The following is a 6000-nucleotide window of genomic DNA, read 5'->3' on the forward strand; positions in this document are numbered from 1 at the left end:
GAAGGAACCCTGGATAATGTATGGAAAGGAAGAATCAACACTTTTCTGCAGTCAGATGTGCTTGCCTATGATGAGAACAGTTTCTGTGCAAAGAACATGAAGAAAGCCTCCAGGTGCCATGGAGCCCTGGGCAGGAGGTTTGGAAGAACAAGGCCACTCCCCTAGGCCAACCCACCAGACAAGAGAAAGACAGCGCCCCCACCAAGGGCACCACAGATGGGGGAAAGGAGGAAACCACCTAATACATGCACATTGGTTCATTAACCCACATCAGAACTGTCTCCTGTGGTCTGTCACGTGGTCCTATAAACATCTTGGTAGGAACTGGGAGCAATGGGCCATGGCCTCCCTGCTCCCCTGGCTCAGTTGCAACAATGGCATTACTCAGAGAAAGCAATAGTCCTCGAAATATCCCCACAACTCAGGCATCTCCCTCAGGCTGAAAGATGCCTTTTCTATCTTCATGCCCAGAGTGATCTGAATCCTTCTGTTCCATGGGAACTAGATCCTGCCACTAAGGGTTTGCATGCTGCAACTGAAGATCCTGCATGCTGCAAGGAAGACTGAAGATCCCACATGCCACAACTAAGACCCAGCAGGGCCAAGTAAAAACATACATAAGTATTTGAAGTCAACAACAGAAGTAGTCATAACAGCTCAGTGTATTGAGTGCTTACTCTCAAACACCTCACTAAAGGCTTTACCTATTGACATTCCCTACATAGTTAAACCATGTCGTATCAGCCCTAAGATACAGATGTTACAATGGCTTCCAATTTACAGAAAAGGAAACTGAGGCACAGCATGCCAACCTTCAGCCCATCTTGTCCCCTCACTTTGTGAGGAACCTCATGCCACACAGTTCAGCCTGAGGACTCCAGAGTTTATGAGCAGTGCTTGTTAACTTCTGGGAGGGCTGTGGAGAGGGTGAAAAATACTTCTTGATCTGGACTTTGGAAGGGGACTCTTGACTCCCTTGCTCACAACATTCATATGAGTCATAGCTATCTTATTATTTTGCTGTAGCACAGGGTATAGCCAATTCTTACCCTAGTGTCTTCTTGGACCTCCCAGTCACTGAAGAAAGTTGCCAGCTGCTGCCCTTGTGAACACTTTGAAAACTGGAAAAGGCTAGAAAATATCCTTCTGTTCTCTTGAGTGTCTGGAAAGATGGCATTTTGGAAATTGACTTCATGAAGCAATAGGTTATAGTTCTCATCCATCCTAATGGAAAAAAAGGAGGCAAGAGGTGTAGACTGGACACCCATGGGATGCACCATCTTGAATCAAGAGTCAACAGAAGATTGTGACAGTGTTGCCAGTTATACAACATCTTTTTTATTTTTTAAGTAGAATTTAATTACAATGTTGTGCTAACTTCTGCTGTAAAGTGACTCAGTTATACATATAAATACATTTTTTAATATCTTTTCCATTATGGTTTATCCCAGGAGATTGGATATGGTTCCCTGTGCTAAGGTAGGACCTTGTTGTTTATTCCAAATGTAACAGTTTGCATCTGCTAACCCCAAACACCCAGTCCATCCATCTCCCTCCCTCCATTCCCCTTGGCAACCACAAGTTTATTCTCTGTATCCATGAGTCTGTTTCTGTTTTGTAAATAGGTTCATTCGTGCCATATTTTACATTCCACATATAAGTGATATGATATGGTATTTATTCTTCTCTTTGTGACTTACTCCGCTTAGTGTAATTATCTCTAGTTCCATCCATGTTGCTGCAAATGGCATTCTTTCTTTCTTGTTATGGTTGAGTAATATTCATATATACATACCACATTTTCTTTAATCATTCAACTATAAAGGGACATTTAGGTGGTTTCCATATCTTGGCTGTTGGGAATCGTGCTGCTATGAATATGGGGGTGCATGTATGTTCCTGAATTACAGTTTTGTCCAGGGATATGCCCACGAGGGGGACTGCTGGATCATATGGTGGTCCTATGAATTTTCTGAGGATCCCCCATACTGTTTTCCATAGTGGCTACCCCAACTTACATTCCCACCAACAGTGTAGGAGGGTTCCCTTTTCTCCACACTCTCTCCAACATTTGCTATTTGTTCTGCTTTTGATGATAGCCATTCTGCCTGATAGGAGATGGTACCTGGCTGCAGCTTTGATTTGCATTTCTCTAAGAATGAGTGATGCTGAGTATATTTTTATGTGTCTACTGGCCATCTGCATGTCTTCTTTGGAGAAATGTCTATTAAGGTTTTCTGCCCATTTTTTGATTGGGTTTTTGTTGTTGTTTTTGTTGAATTGTATGGTCTGTATATTTGAAATTAAGCCCTGGTCTATTGCACCATTTGCAAATATTTTCTCCCATTCTTTAGGTTGTCTTTTTTTTTTTTTTTTTTTTACTGTGCAGAAGCTTGTGAGTTTGATCAGGTCCCCTTTGTTCATATTTGGTTTTATTTCTATTACCTTGGGAGACTGACCTAAGAAAACAAAGGTCCAATTTATGTCAGAGAACATTGTGCCCATGCTCTCTTCTAGGAGTTTTATGGTGTCATGTCTTATGTTTAAGTCTTTAAACCATTGTGAGATATTTTTGTGCAGTGTGAGGGCATATTCTAACTTCACTGATTTACATGCAGCTTCCAATTACACATCTACATGGCTCACATTAGAGGAGTCACTCTCTCTGATTGTTTCTCTACTTTACACTGCACGTGTCTATCCTTAAGTTTTTCAAAACACGTGAATTGGGGGATGGGTGCGGGTGAACATTTGTGTATCTCCCAAGCTGCTTTCCTTCTCCTAGTGGAGTGCTTCTTGTTTCCTGGGCAAAGGAAAGCCAATTGCAATGACTCAAGATTCAAGTCCTATCACTGCTACGTATCTCCTGTTTGACGCACAACAAATTTCTTAAATTCACTAAGCTTAAATGTACAATCTATAAAATGAAGATGACAACAGCATCCTTATTTGTTTAATGTTGGTGTAAGGAGTGCACTTTTTTTTAAAGTAAGTAAAGTATTTGGCAGAGTAAGCACAGTATAAAAAGCATTTTTACAGAACCCTGCATAAAGTACCTGTTGGCAAGATAGAGAAGTCCAGAGAAGGAAAAGGAGAGATGGAAGCTGCACTCCAGCCCAAAGTAGGCATTCTCAACAGGGAGTCTCCACTGCCACTTTCCCCTGTGACACTGACCAGAATCTGTTCTCCTCTCTGAGGGGCCCAGAATAACAGAGGAATGATTTGTATGTGGTTGTTAACACACATCAGGGCAACACAGCCCTGTGAAATAGAAATCTTGTCAGACTACCATTTGACTCTGTATCTCTGCCCTAATGTTTTATAAATATGTCAGAGAAAAAGAGGAAAGAGTTGGTTGACCACCAGAGAGCCAGTGTAAAAAACTGTATTTCATTATAAAATCAGAAAAGAAAATAATGCCTTCTTAAGTACTGTGGCTCTTTTTACTTTGGAAAATAAAGTTTTATTGTTGAATAGTTTTAGAGCTGGTTTCCCTAAATAAAGACATGTAAAAATCTAAGTTTCTCCATATCAAGAAGGTACTATCTCATTCCTTGCCAGTTTTATTTAGAAACTGTACTTCTCCAGTATTTTTTTTTAATTCAACTAAATCTGGCTAATGGAGAAGGCAATGGCACCCCACTCCAGTACTCTTGCCTGGAAAATCTCAAGGACAGAGGAGCCAGGTAAGCTGCAGTCGATGGGGTCGCTAAGAGTCAGACATGACTGAGCGACTTCACTTTCACTTTTCACTTTCATGGACTGGAGAAGGAAATGGCAACCAACTCCAGTGTTCTTGCCTGGAGAATCCCAGGGACAGGGCAGCCTGTTGGGCTACCATCTATGGGGTCGTACAGAGTCGGACACGACTGCAGCGACTTAGCAGCAGCAGCAGCAGCAATCTGGCTAAACCACCCAAGCCAACACAAAGCACACCATGTATTCTAAACTTAGATATTCTGGCTTTAATATGGAAAACATGTGTTACAGCGAGCTTATGGACGCCCCTCTGTGGAACCTTCTGTCTTCTTTCTCAGTGATGTGAAATCTCAAGAGCTAAAAGTTAGTCTGTAGACCAAGGTCATGGCCATTCCAAATATCCTTAATGCTATGCCACATACTGAGAAGATGAGACTTATTGTCCAATCACTATCTGTTAGATTCCATTTTGAGGTTCCTCTGTATCAGCCTCCTCCTCCAACTGGAGAGAACCAATGCATTAGGGTTCCACCTGCTGTTTTGTATTGCAAACTTCAGTTGAGCCCATAACCTGAACCCTTATCTACATGCATTTCGTCGTGACCACACGACAAACTTTCATGGAACTTCACAAGATTCCAGGGTCTCCCAACAGACAAGGCCTGGTCTAATTCACCTCTCTGTTCTTCAAAGCCCTGTGAGCACTTTCCCAATCCCTTAATATCCCTGCCCCCAGGCCCTTCCTCTATAAACTTTTGCTATTTGGAAGAGCCTGGCATTGAGGTCTGCTGGCAGCTGATATGAGCGAATCTGAGTGAAACAAGAGGACAACTGGGCTGCATTCCACACCAGTCCCATCTTGGCATTTAAGCAGGTGTGCAGGATTGAGTAACTACACGTTCCTCATCTAACCTGCACCAGGTGTTCTGCATCAGTTCCTAGGCTTTAATCTCAACCAACCTTGTTTGGCACATTATGAAGGTGAGGCTCTTGAGGTTCTTGACAAGGTCAGTAACTTGCTCAAAATGACAGGAAGAACGGAGCCAGAATTCCAACAACCATCTGATTCCAAAGGTGTTTGGATTGGTTTTGACCACTGTCCATCCCAAACAATTCCCACAGCATCCACTTTAAAATATAGCTTTCCTTCTCTATAAGGATTCCACCTCAATTAGTGTTCCACTTTCTTATCTCAAACTCCAGGAGACGCCATTGCCTGAACTCTTATCCACAGGCATCTCATCTGCACCACAGGCCAACTTGCATGGAACTCAACAAGAGAGGGCTTCTTCATATTGCCCTTCATATGCCTCAGAGCACTGTGACCAGGGCCTTCTTCCCCCATTACCCCCCACATAAACCTCTGCTATTGGAAATAGGCTGTTTGTTGCTGGAAACCACCTTGAGCTTTGGCCTGAAACACTCTTTCCTGGTCAAGCAAGGGAGCCATCCCTGTTTTTCCAACAGTGTTAGCCAGAGGCACCCAAGATCTCTGTAGACTCAATGTGAGGAGCACCAAAGAGCACAAAATGGGAAGGAGACAAGGGGAGACCAGGGCATCACTTAACATCGCACAGACAGGATTCTGGAGGAGTTCCTGAGCCTGCTGGGGATAAAGGTACCTCTGCTGGCCATGCCAAGTGGCCGAAGGGATGGTATGGGCGAGATGTGGCAGGCTCACCTGAGGAAGAAGAAAGAGGAGTAATCCTGGACCACGGTGTGGGAGTCACAGGAGAAGTAGCCCAGGCCGGTGAGGTTGAGCCTGGAGCCCCCCGGGCACCTCGAGCATGCTGCCCCACGCCTGGTCGCACAGCATCTTGATCTCAGCTGAGTAGAAGAGCCCCGCGTCGCTGGCCTCATACTACCAGGGCAGGTCGTTGTACAAGCCGTGCCGCTCCTCCTGCAGCGCCAGCACCTTGGCTTACACGATAATCTCGGTCAGTTCCGCTAGGCAGCCCTCGCTCAGGTGTCTCCACTCGGAGGGCAGCTGGCAGCCGCGTGAGGCCTCCAGCCCGCCCGCCAGGCAGAGCGCGGGGAGCAGCAGCGGGCGCAGCATGCCGGCGGCGAGGGCGGGCGGGTGGCGGAAGCCGCCGGATGGGCGCCGCGCCCTAGGCGCGCTATCTGGGGCGCTTGGCAAGGGTCGGGGAGAGGGGGAGCCCCGCGGCGGCAGCGAGAGCGTCGGGGAACCCGAAGTGCCTGGCCCCACCAGCGGGAGGCGCAGCCCGGGGCGCTCAGCTCCGCGCACCGCTGCGGAACCTCAGCGTGCTGCTCCCTCCTCCGCCGGGATCCCCCTGCGGGGCC

At 46.0% G+C, this 6000-nt stretch overlaps 1 pseudogene; it reads right to left on the reverse strand.

Moving 5' to 3' along the window:
* The window catches only part of LOC782168 (coiled-coil domain-containing protein 3-like), a 28917-nt pseudogene extending 23162 nt beyond the window's left edge, over positions 1 to 5755 (reverse strand).
* Positions 5756 to 6000: the final 245 nt, after the last annotated feature.

The sequence above is a fragment of the Bos taurus genome, chromosome 26, assembly GCF_002263795.3.
Source record: "Bos taurus isolate L1 Dominette 01449 registration number 42190680 breed Hereford chromosome 26, ARS-UCD2.0, whole genome shotgun sequence".
Lineage (NCBI taxonomy): Eukaryota > Metazoa > Chordata > Mammalia > Artiodactyla > Bovidae > Bos > Bos taurus.